A 27081-nucleotide genomic window follows, 5' to 3' on the forward strand; every position below is an offset into this window, starting at 1 on the left:
TCCAATTTAAAACTATTTTTATTTTTTCATATACACACATCAAAAAGAGTTTCTCATCATCTCGGTTCCGAGAAAATTAAAATAGAGATAGTACGTCCTCTTGCATTGATGCATGCCTGTATTCGTCGTGGCATACTATCCACAAGTTCATCAAGGCACTGTTGGTCTAGATTGCCCCACTCCTCAACGGCGATTCGACGTAGATCTCTCAAGAGTTGTTGCTGGGTCACGTCGTCCATAAACAGCCCTTTTCAATCCATCCCAGGCATGTTCGATAGGGTTCATGTCTGGAGAATGTGCATGATGTGGGGTGAATTGTCGTCCATGTAGACGAATGCCTCGCCAATATGCTGCCGATATGGTTGCACTGTCGGTCGGAGGATGGCATTCACGTATCGTACAGCCGTTACGACGCCTTCCATGACAACCAGCAGCGTATTTCGGCCCCATATAATGCCGCCCCAAAACAGCAGGGAACCTCCACCTTGCTGCACTCACTGGACAGTGTGTCTAAGGCGTTCAGCCTGACGTGTTTGCCTCCAAACACGTCTCTGACTATTGTCTGGTTAAAGGCCTATGCGACAATCATCGATGAAGAGAAGATGATGTCAATCCCGATCAGTCCATTCGGCGTGTTGTTGGGCGCATCTGTACCTCGCTTCATAGTTCCGTGGTTACAAAGATCGACCTCGCCATTGACGTCGGGGGTGAAGATGCGCATCATGCAGTCTATTGCGCTCAGTTTAATCGTAACCCGACGTCCTGTGACTGCACGAAAAGCATTATACAACATGGTGGTGTTGCTGTCAAGGTTCCACCGAGCCATAATTCGTAGGTAGCTGTCATCCACTGCAGTAGTAGCCTTGGGTGACCTGACCGACGCATGTCATCGACAGTTCCTGTTTCTCTGTATCTCCTCCATGTCCGGTTCACTCCTAGATGCCTGGACTGCACGAAAAGCATTATACAACATGGTGGCGTTGCTGTCAGGGTTCCTCCGAGCCACATTTCGTAGGTAGCTGTCATCCACTGCAGTAGTAGCCCTTGGGTGACCTGAGCGAGGTATGTCATCGACAGTTCCTGTCTCTCTGTATCTCCTCCATGTCCGAATAACATCGCTTTGGTTCACTGCGAGACGCCTGGACACTTTCCTTGTTGAGAGCCCTTCCTGGCGCAAAGTAACAACGCGGATGCGGTAGAAACCGCGCTATTGACCGTCTAGGCATGGTTGAACTACAGAAAATACGAGCCGTGTACCTTCCTGGTGGAACGACTGGAAATGTTTGGCTATCGGACCCCCTCCGTCTAATAAGCGCTGCTCATGCATGGTTGTTTACATCTTTGGGCGGGTTTAGTGACAAATCGGAACAGTCAAACGGACTGTCTCTGTGTTACAATATCGACAGTCAACGTCTATCTTCAGGAGTTCTGGGAACCGGGGTGATGCAAAACTTTTTTGATGTGTGTGCCTTCCTATGTTCTCATAGAAAGACTAAAACAAATGTAACGTTTATACATTCCATAACTGATCCTGAACTGCGGGGTCTGTGAGACCACACGTATGTGGCCAGGTTTCCAAAAAGGATATCTTTCGTTACTATCAAAGAAATACTAGTTTCTCACAGATCTCAATGTTTATGACGCCATATTTTCTGAACTATGGGTCGTACAGCAATATAATATTGCACGTAACTTCAGTGGTATCTGTGGATACTGTTTGCAAAATGTGTTGCGAATAGAGTTACAAGCAAAGAAGTAATATATTCAATCAATATGCCTGAAGCTAATGCTTTACTGCATGAACAGCGAAAATGTAGTAAGCGATAACCTTTTTTCGTTCGTTACTTCGTGGGGCATGTCAGCGAGCAAAAGATATGAAATCATGAGTAATGTTTGCTGGAAGTCTATAAGTGCTCTCTACGGAAACACTGTGCGAATATATTCTCCAAAATTTGTGTGCCATGAGATATGTTGCCTCAGTTCGATCAATAATTACACGGCCCAGTCACATTAATGTAACCACCGCCTATGATCGATGTCAACGTGCACTAAACACTCGCAGACGGCAGGTGGAGGCACTAGTAATGGAGGGTATATGAAGCATGTCGGGGAAACTCCGGAAAACAATGCATTTCTTGTAATGCGGAAACGGAGCGATTGATCCAATCTTCAAAAGGGCATGATTATAGGGTTTCCGACCAATGGTGAAAGCGTTTCCGAAACGGCTAAGTTTGTAAACTGTTCGCTCTGCGCAGTGGTTGAAGTATACTGTGTATGGGAGAATGGCGGGTCAGGGGTGTACGACGGCCACAGATATGTGTACTGGCGAATACTCGCGCAACTGCTAAGCAGCTCACCGTTCAGATGCACCAAGGGGCTACCAACAGTGTCTCGTCAATAACCGTTCAACGAACGTTGCTCCATATGGGCCTCTGCAGCAGGCGCCTGGTTCACGCACCCATGCTAACTGCGGTTCACCGGAAACGGAGGCTGGAATTTGCAGGCCGGTACCACAACTGGACGTCCACTGAATGGCGGCAAGTGATCTATCCTGATGAATGACGTTTTATTCTCCATCGGACAGAAACGTTTGAAGGCAAACACTCTGCAACAACGTTGTTATGGTCTGGGAAAAGTTTTCATGGCATTCTCCATGTGATCTCCTCATTCTGGAGAGCAGAATGGATGAACACAAGTAGACATCTACCCTTGGGGACCATGTCCCCTCCTTCATACAGTCTGTTTTTCCTCGGCGCGGTGACATCTACCAGCGGAACAATGCAATGTGTCACACAGCTCGCTGTGTTTGAGGAACACCGTACTGAGTTTTCGTACTCCTTGAAATACCAAACTTCCCAGATTTAAACCGAGTAGAGTGTCCATCGAATCACCTCAGTCGGGCTGTTCGCACCATGGATTCTCAACCGAGAAACGTAGCACAGCTGGCCACGGGTCCGGCGTTGGCATGGCCCCACATACTTTCCACAACCTAACCGACTCTCTTCTTGCACAGGCTTTCGACACGCGGTGACATTAATGATACTGGACCGTATATACGAATTACTGCCCCTTGAAGCCGTTAGATAAGCATCCTGCTACTATGACCGGAGAGCCTAGCGATCGGGCGACCATTGATACAGATAGAGCTCAACAATCCCTGGTCCCCAAAGCCACAGAAACAATACAACAATTGATACAGTACCAAATAGTATACAGAAACAGTAATAGGTTCGAGACAGTACTAAGAAAAGAAAACAATAAGATAGTAATAGTATCAGGAAACTCTGTAACTACCACGGGTAATAAAACACATACAGTCACGTACTACGGAAACTCTGGTTAAAAGACTAACAAAATGAATGACACAGAATAACATCCACACATGAATCACTACATAGAATAGCATAGATATTAAAGACACTGTTGTGGACTGGCAAGACAGCCAATCCACAATGGACGGGAGACCGAAAGGCACGCGTTTAAGTTCACGCAGGCTGGCGTGAGGTCTGGAACAGGTCCAGTAATGGATACTAGCAAATAAAGTACGTAGATTCTGGAATGCTTAACTTTAATCCATAATTGGTGAACATCGGTCTGACGGTACATGAATCACAAGATAAATAGCAAATGATAATGGCGCCTTGCTAGGTCGTAGCAAATGACGTAGCTGAAGGCTATGCTAACTATCGTCTCGGCAAATGAGAGCGTATTTTGTCAGTGAACCATCGCTAGCAAAGTCGGCTATACAACTGGGGCGAGTGCTAGGAAGTCTCTCTAGACCTGCCGTGTGGCGGCGCTCGGTCTGCAATCACTGATAGTGGCGACACGCGGGTCCGACGTATACTACCGGACTGCGGCCGATTTAAAGGCTACCACCTAGCAAGTGTGGTGTCTGGCGGTGACATCACATTCCTCCCCAGCAAATCGGCGTACGGTTGTGTTATAAGGCTTCCGCCCGCCGTGGGGAGGACCCCATGTTGACGTATGCGACGAGGTGGGGAGCCTAACAACAGGCGAGGCTGTGCCACCCGCACCCTGCCATTCGGTCCGATGGGAGCTAGGAAACGCCTGAAAACCTAGTCCAGGTTGCACGCTAACATGCGGTGTATGCGCCCGCAGAGAGAGAGGAGGGGCCGAAGAGGCGACCTCCATCGGGGCGGGACACCCGACGGGCGAAGACGCCATGTGGTCCGGAGCGGGCAAGATTTCCATGGCGGAGGACAGCTGGTCACGGGAAGCGAACGGCGGCGCGTGACCCAAGGAGGCGCCCGGCGGTTGCAGCGACGCGTCCACTGCGGGCGGCGCCGGCGGGAGAACAGGCGGCGGCTGCGGCGGCGGCGCGTCGCCATGGGGCAAAATGGAAGGCAGCGTCGGTAACACCTGGGGCTGAGGCGAGCCAGTAGATGGGTCCCCAGGGCGCTGACCGGACGGCACCGTCGCTGACAGCAGACGGGGAGCGGCAGATCCCGTGCAACGACAGAGGCGCAGCTGATTAAGATGCCGACGCACCTCACCAGAGGCCCCCAAAACCAGATACATAGCGCGGCCGAGGCAGCGAAGAATGCGCCCTTCGAGCCAAGGCAGTGAACCTCGATAGTTGCGGTAGTAGACAACGTCGCCTGGAGCAAAAGCAGGTGGCTGCCGCTGCACAGGAACCTGATGCGGCGGATGTAGCAAAGACATCAAGGTGCGATGAGGGCGACCGTGAAGCAACTCAGCCGGCGAGCGACCATCTCGAGGCTGAGAGCGATACGAGGACAAAAAGGGCAATAACGCGTCCTCCCGAGAATGCGACCCTTTCAACTTCAACATCTGTGACTTCAAAGTCCTGACCAATCGTTCCGCGGCACCGTTTGACTGTGGCGAAAACGGCGCGGACGTCAGATAATGAATACCATTGGCCTTGCAGAATGACTGAAATTCTGCGGACATGAATTGTGGGCCATTGTCGGAAACAATAGTCTGCGGAAGACCTTCAATGCAAAAAAATAGCGGATAACGCTTGGATGGTGGCAGAAGACGTCGTGGAAGACATCCGGACAACAAATGGAAAATTACTGAAGGAATCGACAACAACCAACCATCGAGCATTCCAGAAGGGACCAGCAAAATCGATATGTAAGCGTTGCCAAGGGGAAGTGGGTTTTGGCCACGCAAAGAATTTCCGCGGCGGTGCGGATTGTTGTTCGGCACACGCCATGCAAGAAGAGCACATATTCGTAATCGCAGCATCGATTCCGAACCAAGTACAGTGCTGACGAGCAAGTTGTTTCGTTCGCACTATACCCTAATGTCCTTGGTGGAGAAGCCGTAAGACAGAGGACTGTAACGAACGTGGGACCACGACCCGAGATTGATCATTATCAGAACGCAACAGCAAAACACCACGTCGTACAAAAAGTCTCTCCTTGTGAGCAAAAAATCGGCGAACCAACGGATCCTCGATCCGTGACTTTGACAAGGGCCATTGCGTAGCAACAAAACGCAAAACGGTAGCAAGGATAGGGTCGGCAGCTGTGGCTGTAGCTACACGACGAAAATCAATCGGAAACGATTCGACCACGTCATCGGTTTCCGAATCAATGAACATGCAAGCAAGTTCGGAGGAATCGAATGCTCTATCCTCAGCAACAGGCAAACGGGACAACGCATCGGCGTTTCCGTGCTTAGCAGTGGACCGATACAAGATATCGTAGCGGTACTGCGAGAGGAAAATAGACCAGCGAATGAATTTCTGCGCTGTACGTGGAGGTACAGGCTTGGTCGGATGAAAAAGCGATGTCAAAGGTTTGTGGTCTGTGATGATGGTAAATTGACGACCGTACAAGAAATCATGAAACTTTGTAACACCAAATACGAGAGCCAAAGCTTCTTTCTCGATCTGTGAATAATTTCTTTGCGCAGACGAGAGCAATTTGGACGCAAAGGCAATAGGGCGATCATGCGATCCATCTTTGTGCTCAAGCACAACAGCGATCCCGAAATCCGAGGCATCCACCATCAACAAAAGGGGCTTCCGGGTATCGAATGGCGTACGGCATGTATTGGAAAGCAACGTCGATTTCAACTGGCGAAAGGCGCGTTCGCATTCCGTCGTCCAGACGAACGGAACACCTTTACGGCGTAAGCGATGAAGCGGAGCTGAAATGGAAGAGGCGTGGCGCACATATTTATGGTAGTAATTGATTTTTCCCAGCACACTCTGTAGCTGCTTCAAATTCTGCGGCGAAGGCAAGTCCTGTATGGCACGGAGGTGCTCTGGACTGGGATGTATGCCTTGGGCATTGATTACATGTCCCAGATAGGGTAAATCCCGAGCAAAAAACACACATTAGTCCTTCCTCAAGCGAAGACCATTTTGTCGCAAGACCTGAAATAATGTTCGGAGATTTTGCAAATGTTCGGCTTCTGTCTTTCCGGAGATCACAATATCGTCCAGATAGTTCGCAGCAGTAGGGACCGACGCACAAACAGTTTGTAAATATTGCTGAAACAATGCAGGTGCGGACGCACACCCAAAAGGCAGTCTTTTGAAGCGATACAAGCCAAGATGCGTGTTTACCACCAAGACGCGCTGGGATTCTTCGTCCACCGGTATTTGCAAGTACGCATCTGCTAGGTCCAACTTCGAAAAATATTTACCCGGGCACAGTTTGTCAAAAAGATCTTCCGGGCGGGGTAAAGGAAAAGTTGCAGTCACTAGTTGGGGATTCACTGTTGCCTTGAAGTCCACACAAAGTCTCAATTTTCCGGAAGGCTTTTGCAAAATTACTAAGGGTGATGCCCAGAGAGAAGCCTGCACACGTTCAATTACACCTTGTGATTCCAAATCGTTTAATGTTCTTGCGACCTCATCACGCAATGCGTGGGGAACATTGCGCGCCCTGAAAAATTTTGGTTGCGCGTTTACTTTCAGTTCCAAATGTGCTTCATAGTTCTTAGCGCAACCGAGGCCCGGTGCAAAAATGTCTGCAAATTCTTCACATAGACGAGAAACACTGGCTGAAGGCACAGTCTGGTTCACTGATAGGACCTGATTGCCTATAGACAAGTTAAACAACTGAAATAAATCTAAACCAACAAGTTCACTGCAGAAGAAGAACGAAGGACGTAAAATGACACAAGTTTTGTTTGTCCCTTGTATGTTGCAAGAAGGCTGCACTGTCCTAACACAGGGAGCCCGTGACCTGAATATGTAGTTAGCTTAGCATTTGCGGCACGCAACGGAGGTGTGTCCAGCTGTTTGTACGAGTCGTGATTGATCAGTGAAACTGCAGCTCCGGTATCGAGCTGGAATGATATCACGTTGCCGTTAATGTCCAAGTCTACAAAAAGTTTATTGTCCTGCTGACGACAAGAGCGACTGTCTCGTGCAACGTGAACTGACACTGGTACAGAATCACTTGCGACTTGACGTGATTTCCGGCGACGTCGACGCACACTATTTGTGGGATGAACATAGTCACTGTTAGAGAGAGTAGCACTGGGCGGAGTGGCATGAACTACATGAATGTCCATAGGAGAAGTGTCGTGAGCCTGAGTATCCTTGGTTCGATTCCAATTCCGGCACGAAGCAAAGGGCCTGGAATGGTTTTGAGCGTCCGATCGGAGCTTTTTCTGGCAAACACTTTGAACATGTCCTTTTCTATTACAGAAAAAACAAATAGCCTGGGGTGACGGGCAATTCTCACGCGAATGTCTAGTAGCACACCACGGGCATGATTTTAGCACTGCATTTGCTTGCTGGAGCGGTACATGTGGCGGAGAGCTTGGCGGCAGCTGCGCGGACGGGCGCGAGGGCTGTTTACTGTTCCATGCAGCTCGCCCGGCGGGCCGGTTAACCTGACACACGGGTGGCGAAGTTGCAAATGATTCCTGAGCAAAGTCAAGTGTGTCCTGTCGATCCAATATGTCCATCACTTGTTGAAGGGAGGGATTGACTAGTTTTAAAATCTGTTCCCTTATACGAACATCAGAAACGTTCTGTGCAATTGCATCACGTACCATAGTATCTGAATAAGGGAGTCCACATTCACATTCAAAAGCACAATCCCTAGTAAGGCCTTGCAAGGTTGCAACCCACTCCCGATTAGTCTGACCGGCCGTACGTTTTGTACGAAAGAACGTATACCGTTTGGCAACTACATTGACTGATTCTTTGAAATATGCATCTAATGCAGACAAAATTTCTTCGTAGGACAGAGTTGCTACGTCGCGTCGGAAATAATTTCACTATCACACGGTACATGGTCACTCCAACACACGATAATAATAAAGCCTGCCGCTCATTACCTTGAATTTTGTAGGCGGCGAGATGGAATCCAAATTGGCGTGACCACTCCGTCCAGCTTTCCAGTGCAGCATCAAACGGACGAAAAGGTGGTGCAACAGCGTGTTGTGGCTGCGGTAGCGGTGGAGCGGCGGCTGCCGCATCGTTTTGCATTGCACATTGACCCTGGACGAGCTGTCCAAGGATATCCAATAAGGCCTGCGTCTGCTGAGTCTGCAATCGATAAAATTCGGACAGTACGTCTGGAGATTGTGGCGAAGCCATTACACAAGGAAATCAGTCAATCAATACGAACGCAAAATCCTCGTCGTCAAACTGTTGTGGACTGGCAAGACAGCCAATCCACAATGGACGGGAGACCGAAAGGCACGCGTTTAAGCTCACGCAGGCTGGCGTGAGGTCTGGAACAGGTCCAGTAATGGATACTAGCAAATAAAGTACGTAGATTCTGGAATACTTAACTTTAATCCATAATTGGTGAACATCGGTCTGACGGTACATGCATCACAAGATAAATAGCAAATGATAATGGCGCCTTGCTAGGTCGTAGCAAATGACGTAGCTGAAGGCTATGCTAACTATCGTCTCGGCAAATGAGAGCGTAATTTGTCAGTGAACAATCGCTAGCAAAGTCGGCTGTACAACTGGGGCGAGTGCTAGGAAGTCTCTCTAGACCTGCCGTGTGGCGGCGCTCGGTCTGCAATCACTGATAGTGGCGACACGCGGGTCCGACGTATACTACCGGACTGCGGCCGATTTAAAGGCTACCACCAAGCAAGTGTGGTGTCTGGCGGTGACACCACAGACACAGTATGACATATAACCCACTGTATGAGAAACACTCTGCCCTGAGAGCCATGCCATCAACAGCAAAACTAGATAAATAACCAGGAGCACATGTATGCCAGTTGAAGTGTCAAGATTACACATCATGGTTCCTGGAGATGACGAGTTGAAATTTCGAAACATTGTACAAGTAACACAAATGAAGCTGGAAACAGGAAAAGAGTTACTGAACGTTTGCAGAGCATTTACAAAGCATGGCCATAAGTCATTAAGCTTGAAATAGATCCACCATGGATCCACTATTCATATAATTTTCTTACTTTATGTGTGGTTTTATGAAGTTCTGTAGGGTGTCTTTCATCTGCCTCCTTTTTCTCATATTTCTCCTTGCTGCGGACGTCGGGAACTAAAATATCCTGTTTTATTCTCTTTTTTTTTAATATCTGATATTCGGCATACTACACATCTCTACCCAGCTGCCGTAAACGTGGACGGTATCTGGATTCAATTAATGTGGATGTATTTTTATATCTGTGCTGTCCGTTCTTTCGGACATGCCCAAAAGAACAGACACTGTTCATGATCCTGCAGCTGTATATACAGGACGAAAGAGAGATAACGACATCACCTGCAGCCGGGCACTAAAATAAATCCACTGGCTACAAGTGAAATTTGTGCCTGACTGAGACGCGAACCCTCATTTCCCGCTTATCGAAAGTAGTTGGCTTAACAGTTTCGGCTATCCGAGCATGCTTCCCAGTTATGCAAATTCCCGTACGTCACAGCTACATGTGTCGTGTCCCCTGACCTTTATTCTCAGATATGTCCGAAAGAAGAGACACCACACATATAAATATACGTGCCTTACGGCAAATAATACCTAGAGTGCGAATACACTCGTCGTTTAACCTCTTGCAGGAATTAGGTGACACTGAAAGTAAGGAGAAAAATGGACAGGGATGTGACATATGAGAATTTGAGTTGGAAGGGAAGTGCAATCGGGTAGTGGTTAAGACGAGTGCTCATGATAAGTGGGAAATCTGGGATCGAGTGCTGGTCCAGCACAAATCTGCACGTCCCGTCATTGGATTTATTTCGATGCCCGATTGCAGCTGATGTCGTAATATCTCATTCGTAATGTGGATTTAATTGCAAATTCATGCAGCTGGGTGAATTCTATTGGACTTCTTTGGGTTAGCTTCGCGGCAGAGGCCAGGAAACAGCATTTGAGTTCATGTTTCAATGCTGGCTTGTGGCGTCATAGAGGCATCTACAGAGGTTTCTGTTCACTGTTTCTGTGGTGTCACCGCCAGACACAACACTTGCTAGGTGGTAGCTTAAATCGGCCGCGGTCCATTAGTACATGTCGGACCCGCGTGTCGCCACTGTCAGGATCGCAGACCGAGCGCCACCACAAGGCAGGTCTCGAGAGACGTACTAGCACTCGCCCCAGTTGTACGACGACGTTGCTAGCGACTACACTGACGAAGCCTTTCTCTCATTTGCCGAGAGACAGTTAGAATAGCCTTCAGCTAAGTTAATGGCTACGACCTAGCAAGGCGCCATTTGTACCATTGCATGTATCTCAAGATAGTCTCACTTGTATCATCAAGAATGCTGTATACCAACGGACGATATAAAAGTTAAGTGTTCTAGTAGCTACGTTCTTTTCTTTATCACATTCATTACGAATCCTGTTCCAGACTTAACGCCAGACGGCGTGAGTTGACGCGTACCCTTTCGGCTACCCGTCTCTGTGGACTGGCTACCTTAACAGTCCACTACATTGGCGACGCGGATTAATCAGGATCTTGTTCTTTCTCATTGCTTACATTTGCTTGTGTCATGGCTTCGCCACATTCTCCAGATGTACTGTCCGAATTTTATCGCTTGCAGAATCAGCAGACGCAGGTGTTATTGGATGCCCTTGGACAGCTCGTCCAGGGTCAACGTGCGCTGCAACATGATGCGGCCGCCGCCGCTTCATCGCTGCCGCAGCCACAACATGCCGTTGCACCCTCGTTTCGTAGCTTTGATGCAGCTATTGAAACGTGGACGGAATGGTCTCGACAATTTGGATTTCATCTCGCCGCCTACGGAATTCAAGGTAATGAGCGGCAGCCGTTTTTCTTTTCGTGTGTAGGTGTGTCCACCTACCGTGTGATAGTGAAATTGTTTCCCCGACGCGACGTAGCAACTCTGTCCTACGAAGAAATTTTGTCTGCTTTAGATGCCTATTTCAAGGAAACAGTTAATGTAGTTGCAAAAAGGTATACGTTCTTTCGTACAAAACGTACGGCCGGTCAGACTAATAGGGAGTGGGTTGCAACATTGCAAGGCCTTACTAGGGAGTGTGCATTTGAATGTGACTGTGGCCTCCCTTATTCAGATACTATGGTGCGTGTTGCAATAGCACAGAACGTTTCTGATGTTCGCATACGGGAACAGATTTTGAAACTCGTCAATCCCTCCCTTCAACAAGTGATAGACATATTGGATTGGCAAGACACACTTGACTTTGCTCAGGAATCATTTGAAACTTCGCCAGCCGTGTGTCGCATTCACCGGCCTGCCGGGCGCACTGCGCGGACCTGTAAACAGCCTTCGCGCACGTCCGCACCGCCACGTGTCCCGCGAAAGCAAGTAAATGCGGTGAAATCATGCCCGCGGTGTGCACCTAGACATTCGCATGACAACTGCCCGTCACGCCAAGCTATTTGCTTTTACTGTCATAAGAAAGGACATGTTCAAAGTGTTTGCCAGAAAAAGCTCAGATCAGACACTCACAACCATTCCAGGCCCTTTGCTTCGCGCCGGAATCGAATCAAGGACACACAGGCTCGGCAACCTTCGCCCATGGACATTCATGTAGTTAATGCCACTCCGCCCAGTGTTCCTCTCGCTAACGGTTACTGTGTTCGTCCCACAAAAAGTGTGCGTCGACGTCGACGCAAATCCCGTCACGTCGCACGTGATTCTGTTCCAGTGTCTGTTCAAGTTGCACAAAACAGTCGCTCTTGTCGTCAGCAGGACAATAAACTTTTTGTCGATTTGGACTTTGCCGGACAAGTGATACCGTTCCAGCTCGATACCGGAGCTGCTGTTTCACTACTCAATCACGACACGTACAAACAACTGGGCAAACCTCCGTTGCGTGCCGCACATGTTCAGCTTAATAGTTATTCCGGACAAACTATCCCTGTGTTAGGACAGTGCACTCTTCTTGCTACATACAAGGGACAAACAAAACTTGTGTCATTTTACGTTCTTCGTTCTTCTTCTGCTGTGAACTTGTTTGGTTTAGATTTATTTCAGTTGTTTAACATGTCTATAGTAAATCAGGTCCTATCAGTGAATCAGACTGTGCCTTCAGCCAGTGTTTCTAGTCTATGTGACGAATTTGCAGACATTTTTGCACCAGGCCTTGGTTGCGCTAAGGACTATGAAGCACATTTGGAACTGAAAGTAAACGCGCAACCGAAATTTTTCAGAGCGCGCAATGTTCCCCGCGCATTGCGTTATGAGGTCGCCAACCGCTACGATATCTTGTATCGGTCCACTGCTAAGCATGGAAACGCTGATGCGTTGTCCCGTTTGCCTGTTGCTGCGGATAAAGCATTCGATTCTTCCGAACTTGCTTGTATGTTCATTGATGCGGAAACTGTTGACGTGGTCGAATCGTTTCCGATTGATTTTCGTCGTGTAGCTACAGCCACAGCTGCTGACCCTGTCCTTGCTACTGTTTTGCGTTTTGTTGCTACGCAATGGCCCTTGTCAAAGTCATGGATCGCGGATCCGTTGGTTCGCCGATTTTTTTCTCACAAGGAGAGACTTTTTGTACGACGTGGTGTTTTGTTGTTGCGTTCTGATAATGATCAGTCCAGAGTCGTGGTCCCACGTTCGTTACAGTCCTCTGTCTTACGGCTTCTTCACCAAGGACATTGGGGTATAGTGCGCACGAAACAACTTGCTCGTCAGCACTGTACTTGGTTCGGAATCGATGCTGCGATTACGGATATGTGCTCTTCTTGCATGGCGTGTGCCGAACAACAATCCGCACCGCCGCGGAAATTCTTTGCGTGGCCAAAACCCACTTCCCCTTGGCAACGCTTACATATCGATTTTGCTGGTCCCTTCTGGAATGCTCGATGGTTGGTTGTTGTCGATTCCTTCAGTAATTTTCCATTTGTTGTCCGGATGTCTTCCACGACGTCTTCTGCCACCATCCAAGCGTTATCCGCTATTTTTTTGCATTGAAGGTCTTCCGCAGACTATTGTTTCCGACAATGGCCCACAATTCATGTCCGCAGAATTTCAGTCATTCTGCAAGGCCAATGGTATTCAACATCTGACATCCGCGCCGTTTTCGCCTCAGTCAAACGGTGCCGCTGAACGATTGGTCCGGACTTTCAAGTCACAGATGTTGAAGTTGAAAGAGTCGCATTCTCGGGAGGACGCGTTATTGCTCTTTTTGTCCTCGTCTCGCTCTCAGCCCCGTGATGGTCGCTCGCCGGCTGAGTTGCTCCACGGTCGTCCTAATCGCACCTTGATGTCTTTGCTGCATCCGCCGCATCAGGTCCCTGTGCAGCGGCAGACTCCTGCTTTTGCTCCTGGCGACGTTGTATTTTATCGCACCTATCGAGGTTCACGGCGTTGGCGCGCAGGGCGCATTCTTCGCTGCCTCGGCCGCGCGATGTATTTGGTTTTGGGGGCCTCTGGTGAGGTGCGTCGGCATCTCAATCAGCTGCGCCTCTGTCGTCGCCCGGGTTCTGCCGCTCCCCGTATGCTTTCAGCGACGGTGCCGTCCGGTCAGCGCCCTGGGGACCCATCTACTGGCTCGCCTCATCCCCAGGTGTTACCGACGATGCCTTCCATTTTGCCCCATGGCGTCGCGCCGCCGCCGCAGCCGCCGCAGCCGCCGCCGGCGCCGCCCGCAGTGGACGCTTCGCTGCAGCCGCCAAGCGCCTCCCTGGGTCACGCGCCGCCGTCCGCTTCCCGTGATCAGCTGTCCTCCGCCATGGAACTCTTGCCCGCTCCGGACCACATGGCATCATCGCGCGTCGGATCCCCCGACGCAATGGAGGTCGACCCTTCGGCCCCTCCTGTCTCATTACGGGCGCATACACCGCATGTTGACGTGCACCCTGGACTAGGTTTTCAGGCGTTTCCTAGCTCCCCTCGGACCGAATGGCAGGGTGCGGGTGGCACGGCCTCGCCTGTTGTTAGGCTCCCCACCCCATCGCATACGTCAACATGCGGTCCTCCCCACGGCGGGCGGAAGCCTTATCACACGACCGTCCGCCGATTTGCAGGGGAGGAATGTGGTGTCACCGCCAGACACCACACTTGCTAGGTGGTAGCTTAAATCGGCCGCTGTCCATTAGTACATGTCGGACCCGCGTGTCGCCACTGTCAGGTTCGCAGACCGAGCGCCACCACAAGGCAGGTCTCGAGAGACGTACTAGCACTCGCCCCAGTTGTACGACGACGTTGCTAGCGACTACACTGACGAAGCCTTTCTCTCATTTGCCGAGAGACAGTTAGAATAGCCTTCAGCTAAGTCCATGGCTACGACCTAGCAAGGCGCCATTTGTACCATTGCATGTATCTCAAGATAGTCTCACTTGTATCATCAAGAATGCTGTATACCAACGGACGATATAAAAGTTAAGTGTTCTAGTAGCTACGTTCTTTTCTTTATCACATTCATTACGAATCCTGTTCCAGACTTAACGCCAGACGGCGTGAGTTGACGCGTGCCCTTTCGGCTACCCGTCTCTGTGGACTGGCTACCTTAACAGTCCACTACAGTTTCGCTTTTGCATCTTGTTTCACAGTTCAGTAAACCTTCTTGCTTGATCTGTGTTCAGTTTTTGACGGACTATCCACTGCGTCATCTTACCACTAAATCTGAGGGGCGTGCGATAGGGAGTTTCCCTTGTGAGTATGGGACTATTTCAACTTTTGACACCGCAGCTGTCGATTTCACAGACTTTCAGTTTTAGCATATACTACAGATATTTCTGAGGAAAGTATTAACACCAACAATAACAGCGCTATATTCCTGTGTAGTGACATTAATATTTTGATTCGTCACGATCAATAGACATGTCTTTGAAAGCTGCCAATGCCGTTAGCGTGGGAGATGACAGAGGAACAGCATGCCACACATTCGGCACACATCGCTCTTAGTCGCCTGTTGGGAGTAACTTTGCACAGTGGACGCTACCTGAGACTAAAAGTGAGAGAGAGGCCGTTAAGTTCAAACTCGGCGAAGAAGACTGAAATAATGTCCGTCCCATGCCCCGTACAAAGTCGATCTTCCCAGGACAATTAACAGAAAATTTTTTCTGTCGATCCTGCAGGACGAGCGTTCCTACGACACCGATAGGGTTGGCAACATGGGAAGTGCCAGTGTAACAGATACTCCGAAGCTAACTGCTGAAGAAAGGTTTTCTCAGTGAAACAAGAGGTCATTTTTGGAAAAGCAGTGTTCGAAAGGAGACGTGGCCGTCTTAATGAAGAAATGAGCTTCTGTTTCCGATACAGACTTTGTGCGGTGGAGTCAGTGCAACTGATCGCTGGAAAAAGGAGTGGACAAAACAGACACCCCCTGGGTTTCAAAATAAGCTTTGCTTCATCACCTCACCACCATAATTCGACAAAATGTGGTCTACTCTAAATAGAAGACGAACAAAATGTGGCAGTTGTGCTGACTCGTTGTAAGAAAGGAATTTCTCGCACCTGTGATACTGGAACTGCTAGACTATCCATTAAACATTTAATGGAATATTGCCCTTTGATAGTCTTCACTGTTGAAAGCTCCAAATTATTGCACGATACCGGAAAGAAGATACGTGCAATGTCGTTATAACTAAACTTCCACTACTCGAGAGGGCTGCCATAAAAAACGAATAATCGTCGGATAGTGAATCTTTGCGGAAAGATTTGTGACATGCGGAAGAGAAATAATTAATAAACCATTGAAAGAAACACATTTTAATTTCCGTATGAGAGCGTAATATTTGTTAACTGCGTACCATGTCATTGTTCAGGGCTACAAACGTTGCTCCCTATGACCACCATCTGCATCCACGACAGCCAGTGACCGCACTAGGGATTCCTCTACTGCTGCCCGAAACATCTCAGGTGGGATATTGGCTACCTCCCTCGCTATGCTGATCTTCAACCGGCAACGTGTGTCTGTATCCCGTTGATTAAACCTGTCCTTCAGGTAACCCGACATCCAGAAATCACACGAGTCCAAATCTGTTGATCTTGGTTGTCGCAGAGTTTGCAAGGTTTTCTCCAGAGGTGTTACGGAGTAGCCGAGGAACCTCACGAGGAATGTGAGATGGAGCTCCATCATACATCAAAACAGTTGAATCGAAAGCACTTCTCTGGTGTAGCGCGGATCTCATGTTGGCGAAGCAGATGAGAGTAGCGCGTGCCGTTCCTGCTGCTGTACGTCCTTGGCCCTCGGGGTCTGAGTTCTTCCCTATGTCGCAGCACCAAAACAGGCACTTAAAGACAACTCACGACACTAACACTAATAACAGCTCAAATCGCGCAGCGCATAGCGTCAACATCATTTCTATGAAGTTGGGTACCCATACAGTAAATAGTTTTCCGTCTGCTCTGGCTCAAGTAGCGAAAGTTTAGTTATAACATCCTTGTTCATCAGTAGTATGGTCATCCGACTGTTGTTGTGTTTGCATATGTTTCGTGGTTTTCTATATTTCATGTATTTTTGTTTATATTATTATTTATTTCTGTACTTATATTTAAAAGTGACGTACTACAGCATATGCTAATTTAGTAAATAACGGTAACCATACATACGCAGTAGGTGCCATGACTAATTGATTGATCTCACTGTATTCGTCATTTAAAGAGGTTTCGAAAGCCTTTTAAGAAAGCATACTGTTCAAAATATACACATCAAAAAAAGTTTTGCATCAGCTCAGTTCCGAGAGTTTCGGAACCTGTACAGAAAATTTGAATAGAGATCAACATAAACATAATTTCCGCCCCTTTTATTGCTCATGAGAACCACACATTGTATGTTGCACCATCAAACAGCGAGACCTTCAGAGGTGGTGGTCCAGATTGCTGAACACACCGGTACCTCTAATACCCAGCAGTACGTCATCTTGCATTGATGCATGCCAGTATTCGTCGTGGCATACTATCCACAAGTTCATCAAGGCACTCTTGGTCCAGATTGTCCCACTGCTCAATGGCGATTCGACGTAGATCCCTCAGAGTGGTTGCTGGGTCACGTCGTCATGAACAGCCCTTTTCAATGTACCCCAGGCATGTTCGACAGGGATCATGTCTGTAGAACATGCTGGCCACTCTAGTCGAGCCATGTCGTTATCCTGAAGGAAGCCATTCACAAGATGTGCACGATGGGAGCGCGAGTTGTCGTCCATGAAGACGAAGGCCTCCCAATATGCTGCTGATATGGTTGCACTGTCGGTCGGATGATGGCATTCACGTATCGTACAGCCGTTACGACGCCTTCCATGACCACCAGCAGCATATTTCGGCCCCATATAATGCCGCCCCAAAACAGCAGGGAACCACTACCTTGCTGCACTCGCTGGATAGGGTGTCTAAGGCGTTCAGCCTGACAGGTTTGCCTCCAAACACGTCTCTGACGAATGTCTGGTTAAAGACATATGCGAGACTCATCGGTGAAGAGAACGTGATGTCAATCCCGATCAGTCCATTCGGCGTGTTGTTGGGTCCATCTGTATCTCGCTGCATGGTTTCGTGGTTGCAAAGATGGACTTCGCCATGGACGTCGGGAGTGAAGATGCGCTTCATGCAGTCTATTGTGCACAATTTGAATCGTAACCCGACGTCCTGTGGCTGCACGAAAAGCATTATACAACATGGTGGCGTTGCTGTCAGGGTTCCTTCGAGCCATAATTCGTAGGTAGCCTTCATCCACTGCAGTAGTAGCCCTTGGGCGGCGTGAGCGGGGCATGTCATCTACAGTTCCTATCCCTCTGTATCTCCTTCATGTCCGAACAACATCGCTTTGGTTCACTCCTAGATGCCTGGACACTTCCCTAGTTGAGAGCCCTTTTTGGCACGAAGTAACAATGTGGACGCCATAGAAACCGCGGTATTGACCGTCTAGCCTTGGTTGAACTACAGGCAACACGAGCCGTGTACCTCCTTCCTTGTGGAATGACTGGAAGTGATCGGTTTTCGGATCCCCTTCGTCTAACAGGCGTTGCTCATGCATGGTTGTTTACATCTTGGGGCGGGTTTAGTGACATCTCTGAACAGTCAAAGGGATTGTGTCTGTGACAGAATATCCACAGTCAACCTCTATCTTCAGGATGTCTTGAAACCAGGGTGATGTAAAACTTCTTTTGATGTGTGTAAAACATACACTAGCTGGATGAGAAGATACGTTTGATGCTCTACCGACTCGTGTGGTACGCTTGCCCCTTGCCCTTATAGTTCCGCAGAAACTCAGCCGGCTAATGGGCTGCCTGCGCCTGTACTGCCGCGTAATACCCCGCGGCAGCGGGCGGTGTCCCCGGGCTGTGTGGAGTGGAGTTGGGACGAGCGCGCCGCGGCGCAAGTTGGCCCCGGCTGCTGCGGCTTGGCTCTTTCGCCAACTGCGGCCCTGCGGGCGGGCCATTGTATGCAAATGCGGGGCCCGGCACGGCCCCTGCCGCTGCGGACACGGGACGAGCTGTGTCGCCGCGAGCACCCCGCCTCTCAAAAGTTGAGACTCGACATTATGCCAAGACTCACCCCCTGCCCTGCCGTCTCTCGAGCTCCGTCCATCAATTCGTATGCCAGCGACTCACCCACAGAAGTCCAGAAAACTGAACTGGACTCCATATCGCAGTTATCATCCTCTATGGTCTCCTTCCGTCCTATTAGTATTAATGTTTAACGTCCCGTTGACAACGACGTCACCAGAGACGGAACACAAGCTCGGATTACGGAAGGCTGGACAACAAAAGCGGCCGTGCCCTTTCGAAGGACCCCCTCGGCATTTGCCTAAAACGATTTAGGGAAATCACGGAAAACCCAAATCAGGGTGGCCGGATGCGAGTTTGGGCCGTCGTCCTCCCGCATACTGGTCCGGTGTGCTGGCCACTGCGCTATGCCACTAGGTGCTTGCTTGCGATGGCAGTCTGGGTCGTTTGTTGTTTCTACATATCTAAAGATCAGCAGTGAACTTCACGTCTATGAACAATTAAGTGGCAAATACTGAGACACAGTGTGGCTTGGATTCTGTACTAACCTGTACGACTCCATATCCAGTTGGTTACATCTGTATCTGTAAAGACAGAGAAGAAACAAAAGAAGGAAGGAAAGAAGAAGAGTAAATTAGGCTTTAACGTCCTCTTCATATCAAGGTCATTACAACGGAGCACTAGGTCGGTCTATGTATGGATGATGGGGGAAAAAATCGGCCTATTCAAAGCATCCATGCCGGCAGTCTGCTCAGGCACATTCCAAAGAATAAAATCCCGATGAAGTCCCACTCCAGACCTCCTGCTCTTAACTCCTTGATTATTTCTGAATTCTTGAATTTGGAAATGTGAGACCTTATGTACTTCAATCGTTTCTTAAATCCCGACGATGATCGAGATTAGTGAGGGTCGCACTCGGGAGAACACGTAATCAGTTCCCCGTTCGCCCCTTCATATTTAAATTTTCCGCGTTTTTACTAAATCTCTTAATGCATATGACGGGGTGGATTCGTCGAAGATGACACTGCAGGTATCATTTCTCATCCTTTCCCAATCTGAGCATGTGCTTAGTCTCCAAAGAGTTCGTGGTCGGCGACACGTTAAACCGTAATTATCATCCATCACAAATCCCCGGTTCGCTCAATTATATATTCATATATTCTACAAAAACGTGCTTTGCATCTTTAAAATATATTAACTTTTTCCGGCAAATGTACGACGAAAATAGTTCCCTGACGAAAATACACTCCTGGAAATGGAAAAAAGAACACATTGACACCTGTGTGTCAGACCCACCATACTTGCTCCGGACACTGCGAGAGGGCTGTACAAGCAATGATCACACGCACGGCACAGCGGACACACCAGGACCCGCGGTGTTGGCCGTCGAATGGCGCTAGCTGCGCAGCATTTGTGAACCGCCGCCGTCAGTGTCAGCCAGTTTGCCGTGGCATACGGAGCTCCATCGCAGTCTTTAACACTGGTCGCATGCCGCGACAGCGTGGACATGAACCGTATGTGCAGTTGACGGAATTTGAGCGAGGGCGTATAGTGGGCATGCGGGAGGCCGGGTGGACGTACCGCCGAATTGCTCAACACGTGGGGCGTGAGGTCTCCACAGTACATCGATGTTGTCGCCAGTGGTCGGCGGAAGGTGCACGTGCCCGTCGACCTGGGACCGGACCGCAGCGACGCACGGATGCACGCCAAGACCGTAGGATCCTACGCAGTGCCGTAGGGGACCGCACCGCCACTTCCCAGCAAATTAGGGACACTGTTGCTCCTGGGGTATCGGCGAGGACCATTCGCAATCGTCTCCATGAAGCTGGGCTACGGTCCCGCACACCGTTAGGCCGTCTTCCGCTCACGCCCCAACATCGTGCAGCCCGCCTCCAGTGGTGTCGCGACAGGCGTGGATGGAGGGACGAATGGAGACGTGTCGTCTTCAGCGATGAGAGTCGCTTCTGCCTTGGTGCCAATGATGGTCGTATGCGTGTTTGGCGCCGTGCAGGTGAGCGCCACAATCAGGACTGCATACGACCGAGGCACACAGGGCCAACACCCGGCATCATGGTGTGGGGAGCGATCTCCTACACTGGCCGTACACCACTGGTGATCGTCGAGGGGACACTGAATAGTGCACGGTACATCCAAACCGTCATCGAACCCATCGTTGTACCATTCCTAGACCGGCAAGGGAACTTGCTGTTGTGTAAGTCAATACCCTGGCCAGCAAGATCTCCGGATCTGTCCCCCATTGAGCATGTTTGGGACTGGATGAAGCGTCGTCTCACGCGGTCTGCACGTCCAGCACGAACGCTGGTCCAACTGAGGCGCCAGGTGGAAATGGCATGGCAAGCCGTTCCACAGGACTACATCCAGCATCTCTACGATCGTCTCCATGGGAGAATAGCAGCCTGCATTGCTGCGAAAGGTGGATATACACTGTACTAGTGCCGACATTGTGCATGCTCTGTTGCCTGTGTCTATGTGCCTGTGGTTCTGTCAGTGTGATCATGTGATGTATCTGACCCCAGGAATGTGTCAAAAAGTTTCCCCTTCCTGGGACAAAGAATTCACGGTGTTCTTATTTCAATTTCCAGGAGTGTAGTTCCGTAGGATCATCATCATTAAAAAGATCATTGGATTTGAGAGTAAGTGTCGTCAAAACACTAGTACCATTTCAGTGTGGGAAAGTTACAAAAATGTTTCGTCAGCCAGGTGGCTTAACATACCAAGCAAGATATTTTGTTGCTTAGATCTGTAGTCAGTATTATGGACAAATTTTCTCGCATCGACCTTAGCACATTTAAGGTCAACATTATATTAACGTAAACTAACATCTTGATTTGTGAAACCAACAATATGCTATAGAGGAAGTAGGCCAAGGATTAATATAAATGCAATACGATACAAGAGTCACAGTTTGGATTTTACTTCCAATGCCACCTCTATTTTTTAGTACATCTTGGTATCGACATTTAATGTTCCGCTGGCAAAATAAATTTGATTTCTAATTTGTGGTAGAAAATTACTGTCTGTATCACCATTATATTCCAAAATTTCTTTGGCACTTCAGCTTCTTCAGTGTGTTCTTCAGTCTGAGATTCTTAAAAGTGTGGTCGTCAAGAAAACAATTGGGTACTTTGTCATACTCAGCATATAACCATTCTTCATGGGTCAGGACTTGTGTGCCTCCTCTAGTTCATATTTTCCTCTAGAGACATGCGCTTGTGCTTAAAAATAACTGTTTTTGTGAATTTACCTTGCAATATAGATAATTTATTTTTATCGCTTTTATCTAAAGTGAGAAAGAATAACTGTGCTTTTATTTAGGCGTTATTGTCAAAAATATATTAATACAATACTCTGCGATAGGTAATCTTTTGCGTGGGAGATGTTTATTAATATTGCTTCAACAGTTTGCTTTTTTTTTTTTCTTTTGCTGCAACATCAATGCCAGACTAACTTTCACTCATTTACTGTAGATTTCATTGTCTTCTTTTGAGAGATACTGTTTAGGTAAGCAAACCAAACCGCAATTATTAATCGGCCAGTTGAAGAGCTTGGACAGAAAGTACACGAAAGTTTCACTGTCAGCCTTAAGCTTCTTGTTACCTGAAAAAATGGTAAGAGCTTCTTCCTCTCTTGAAGGGTCAGGTTGAGAGATTTCCTTACGTCGATGACTCTTTCGCATAATCGTACACTTGATGTTACAGCGTTGAGAAATAGCAACAGGGTATTGTCATGTGTCGGTGAGTGGCCTATCACGTCTGGCGCGGCTAAGCGTAAGCATTGTGAAAGTGCTGTTTCCCCACTTCGAGCACATTTTACCAGAAAATATCACCAACGGCAATTTGTGGTGCCCTTACTTCTGTACCTTCCCATAACAAAGCCGCTGCCACGCACCGTCTCTCAGTCTAAATTACAATCTAATGAAAGTGGTAAATTATGAAATTAGTATTTGACTGTGTACAGCACGAAGCGACAGCATACAAACCAGTTGTGTTAGAGAAACAGATCTGCGGCTTACACCTCTAATTTTTTGATCCGGGCTGGCACGTTACAGATGTTTAGTTCACTCACGTATATCTACACTAAAATGTAGTGATTTTTGTTTAGTTTATTCGTATTAAATGAAAGGTCAGTGATTGCAATGATACCTTTTTATATTGTTGATTACACGACGACAGTCACAAATTAACTATACGCTAAGCCCAGTGTCGTCTGTCCACTGTAGCTTCTCCAAATCAAACGTGCAATACTAACGACCCGTGATACGGGGACCAAGCGTCGTATTCCTGAATGGTTGCTAAAATAAAATTTTAGTATGACAATGCATGCCCTTAGCAACACAGAATTATAAGTGTTACGAGTTCAATATGTAGACAGCTGCAGTGGGAAACTGAAATTGGTGATAGTGTGTGACTAATTTCTGATTGTTACCATATAATAAAACAATTACCTTTATTCGTGTATAGATTACAGGCTAGTCACTTTCGTATTGTAGTGTATTCATCAATCGACTTTGAAATCTCTGTGTAGCATCTACCTGTTTGTTCTAATTTTCTTTTTTCCGGACAACGCTGCCCGCGATATACACTCAGTCCATTGGGGAAAACCGCAGCAAGTGTCTGAACAGTACGAGAGCAACGAGAAAAATTCTCATCCTGGCAACGAAAATACAAAAAGCACGAATTTCGTGAAGTAGTCCCCTTTTAGACCCACAAATTTTGACCATCGCCTTTCCACTGAGTAGATTCCGTCGCAAAAGTACTAAAGCACTCCGGCGTCAGGCCACGAGTGGCCTACCGGGACCATCCGACCGCCGTGTCATCCTCAGTTGAGGATGCGGGTAGGAGGTGCGTGGGGTCAACACACCGCTCTCCAGCTCGTTATGACGGTATTCTTGACCTAAGCCGTTACTATTCGGTCGAGTAGCTCCTCAATTGGCATCGCGAGGCTGAGTGCACCCCGAAAAATGGCAACAGCGCATGGCGGTCTGGATGGTCACCCATCCAAGTGCTGACCACGCCCGACAGCGCTTAACTTTGGTGATCTCACGGGAACCGGTGTATACACCACGACAAGGCCGTGTCGCAAAAGTGAAACTCTAAAATATCTACAATAGGCTCACCTACGGTTGCTGTAACTTCTCGTTTGACTCAAATCGTTTTCCAGGCACAGTAATGAGAAAAGATGAAAGTCAAAGGTTGCAAAACTGATGCCTACTCTAAATGTTTCAACAATACCACACAATACATCATTTCAACGGTATCAGCTGTCATTGCAGCTTTCGAACATCTTTCGTATGGAACATCTCAAAGAGATGTACAGCACGTAAAAATTTATTTGCTATTATGCTTAACTCTGGAAAATGAACAACAAAATTGCTTATAAAATTTTACCAAATTGGGCTGAAGTTCAGTTGGTGATAAACTGTTCAAAATAACGAATTTTGTAGCGGTGTAGTATTTCAGTTTACCGATTTGAACAAAAGACACACAACACACCTGTTTGGAAGAGGCTATAGAAACAGAAATATTCCTCATATCAAACTGACAATTGACTTTCATTTTTGTTGAACATCTACTAACACAACATAAACATAATTCCTGTGATATCCACACCACCTTTGTGCCAGACAGAGATATATTCTCTTGGTCCTTGTTAGCAACGTTAGTGAACTGTAACTCGCTGAGCATCGGCATACACACTAATGTTTGTAACAACTGCAGCACAGAAAGGGAGAAAGGGAAACATGTGAGGGCACTGAGCAGATTAGGTACCCGACAATACTAGTACACAAATTATATGGATAGCAGAGCCGTACGTCACATCTGATATTTGGAAACTAATGTGGTGATAAGCTGCCATGCTACAGTACAATAAGAGCTGTAAACATCGTGCCATTTACTCAAAGGCGGCCTGGAAATGTTCCCAGGAATCTCCCATCACGTGGTTCGTTTACGAGTCAACAAATCTTCGTTAACAGAGATCCGCAAGAAAAAAAAATTGCCAACCGACACTTTAAATCGCTCTTGCGAAGAGCGATCATATTGCCCGTTCGAATTCAGTCGTACGCTGGTTTTGTGCCCATCTGACGTCGGTAGAGTATAATAATACTTGCTTTCACGTTACAGTTTCTTTGTCAGCTCTTCGTTATCTGAGCTTAACGAGGCACTGACCTTTCCCGGCACTGAACGTAGGATGCTGATGGCATAACATGGATGTCTTCTCTCACAACACAATAACTTATAACTGGTACTTCGTTCTGCGCCTCCTCTATGTATGGATTCATTCGGGTGCTAATAGTGCGTATAGCAATTATCACAAAATTTGGTGTTTGTTGTACTATGTTCAGGGGGTGGCAAAGTGATTATCATTTTCTCCAAACCAGGAGGTATCTGGAATTGGTAATTACACTGACCGTAGCGGTCGCGCGGTTCCAGACTGTAGCGCCTAGAAGCGCTCGGCCAACCCGGCCGGCTGGTCGGTAGTCATTGAGATCCACCGGAAGGGCTTTCGGGCTTATAACGCGACGCTGTGCACTTGTCTCGTTGTGCAAGAATACTGGGTGCCCAAAGCAATAGCAAGGTCTGAAGCCACTTGTGCGGGAGTGCCAGGTCTGTTCCTTCCCACCTCTTGAGCAATGAGCCGGACCTATTTGACCTGCACCTTTTACAGCCTCAACGATGATGCACAGTTGTTTATCACATTAATGTGGAACTCTCCTGGCGTATTATCGTACTTTATTGCACCTAGGACCGATAGTGAGCCAAATGAAAGAAACGTCAATGTCAGAGATTACCGTATATGTCAGGGTCATTAGAAACTGGTCACGAGAACATATAAACAGAAGACTGCTGGAAATTGTCCATCGTCCATTAAAGGAAGCTTTGGAACATTTAAGGAAACTGCAGACAACATGAATCAAGATCGTTCGAAGATGAACTGAATCCCGTGCCATCTACAGTATATACAAGTTCCATGTCTTATCATTTGTGCAATGTTGACTGGCCTCAAATCCCTGTACACAAAGCCGGCACACAACGAGAGGAAGATTGCTAGAAATATGACAGTAACAATATTTATACACACTATTTGATTAAAAATATCTGAATACCTTTTAGTCATACACACTATTTGATTAAAAATATCTGAACACCTTTTAGTCGGCATTAACATAGGGCGTGTGTTGTCTTTCACCTTTATGTGTGACAAGCCCGAGGGAGGACTCGAATCTGCGGCGGGAGGGGCCTCAAACCGAGCAGCAACTACAAGCGGCTCATCTTTATGACGACTCTGCTGAGGACACTTTCAACGAGGTGTCTCAATGTCTGTGGAGGAATGACGGCCCATACTTTCCCCAAGCGCAAACCAGAGACGCTGGGGTCAGGAGAAAAGTCGTCGTTATAAATCATCTGATAGTTGTTTCCCTGGGTTCAGGTCGGAACTCTGAATAGGCCAGTCCTTCTCAGGGATGTTATTGTCCACAAACCGTTGCCTCACAGATGCCGATTTATGACAGGGTACATTATCATGCTGATACAAATAATCGTCGTCTTCGAAGTGTTCCTCTACTGTACATAGTACACAATCGAAAGTATTCGTATCGTCTAAGGCGCTGCAGTCATGGACTGCGCGGCTGGTCCCGGCGGAGGTTCGAGTCCTCCCTCGGGCATGGGTGTGTGTGTTTGTCCTTAGGATAATTTAGGTTAAGTAGTGTGTAAGCTTAGGGACTGATCACCTTAGCAGTTAAGTCCCATAAAATTTCACACACATTTGAACATTTGAACAGTATTCGTATCAGTTGCAGTTAAATTAAAGGAAAAACGCGTTTTGCATGCTGCACATTATTCTTCTCCACTTTTCTTTGGCAACCGCACGCGTTTCGAGTTATTGACTGAGCATCTTCAGCCAGCGTCTTGAAACATTACACGATTTTTTCGTTTGCACATACAGATTGTAGAAAAATAATAAAAAAAAGAATGTGCAGCATGAAAAAGGCGTTTTTATTTTAAACTGCTGCAATTTATAAACAGCTACTGCGCAAATGGCCGTCACAAGATACCTGTGTCCATATCATTCCGCATTTCATATTTTCTTAGCCATAATAGGGGGACTACATCCTAACCACGGGAAACAGTCGCATACCGTAAGAGCACCTCTTCCGCACTTCACTATTGGCACTACACCTAATGGTAGCTAACGTGCTGCGGGCACTTCGCCAAACCATAACCCTAGCATCTGATTGCCACAGGGTATCGCTGC

Source organism: Schistocerca nitens, chromosome 2 (genome assembly GCF_023898315.1).
Source record: "Schistocerca nitens isolate TAMUIC-IGC-003100 chromosome 2, iqSchNite1.1, whole genome shotgun sequence".
In the NCBI taxonomy this organism is placed as follows: Eukaryota; Metazoa; Arthropoda; class Insecta; order Orthoptera; family Acrididae; genus Schistocerca; species Schistocerca nitens.